This window comes from Magnolia sinica, chromosome 11 (genome assembly GCF_029962835.1).
Source record: "Magnolia sinica isolate HGM2019 chromosome 11, MsV1, whole genome shotgun sequence".
In the NCBI taxonomy this organism is placed as follows: Eukaryota; Viridiplantae; Streptophyta; class Magnoliopsida; order Magnoliales; family Magnoliaceae; genus Magnolia; species Magnolia sinica.
This window is the reverse complement of record NC_080583.1, coordinates 21,729,950-21,730,901: the sequence shown is the minus strand read 5'-3', so window position 1 is coordinate 21,730,901 and position 952 is coordinate 21,729,950.

The window sequence follows — 952 nt, the reverse complement described above, 5'->3', positions numbered from 1 at the left end:
TAATCATTATTGATCATCAAGTGGGTCACTTTAACCATTTAAACTAAGATTTATGACAATCTGTCCGTTGGATCATTAATCCAAATCATCTAAATTGAATAGTAAGTGATTAATTTTCAAATTTACTGCTTAAATTATCCTGTGACAAATGTATCATCAAGATCATGAGAATTTTCCATTGGACCACTTAATATTTCTATAGACCATCGTTTAACATGTTCTTTGACATAATATCAACAATGTCATAAAAAAATCTTAACTTGAACACAGACAAAAAGCTGAGATCTAAATCCAAGAATTCTTAAACCATTAATTTTAGCATATTTTGCGAACCCTAGTAGAGTATATTGGCTTCTTATTTCATGAATCTAGTATATCTTCGAGACCATGATTTTAAATTATTTTAACATATGTAAAATCATAAAAATTATCCATATATATTATAACCATACATTTGCGCATGACCTATAATATTATACACTTATTTTTTTATTTTAAATTTATTTTTCACATGATCTTTGTAATGAAATTTTCATTTTAATATAATGGTTGGATATAGAAACTTTTGGTATGGCCCACACGATCGTGGTATGTACACACTTGATTAATACACCCTACTTCACATGAACGCATGTGTACAATAATTGATGCACCGCTGCTTCTACGAACACTTGTGATTTTCCTACAATTAACCATGGTCATTTTCATCAAGAAATCATTTTTATAAGAGGGCATAAAGTATAAACAATCTAATCATGAGCTTAAGTCAAGAATATTATACTTGTGGGACCCACATGTACATGGCACCCACACACATATTATTTGCACTCTCATCCACCCTAAAAACTCTCACCCTTAGGATGAGAGTTACATGCACTTAACATGTGTTTATCACATGTTACATGTGCATGTGCATTATTGTAAGAGGGCTTTGACTCCTTTATATAAGACA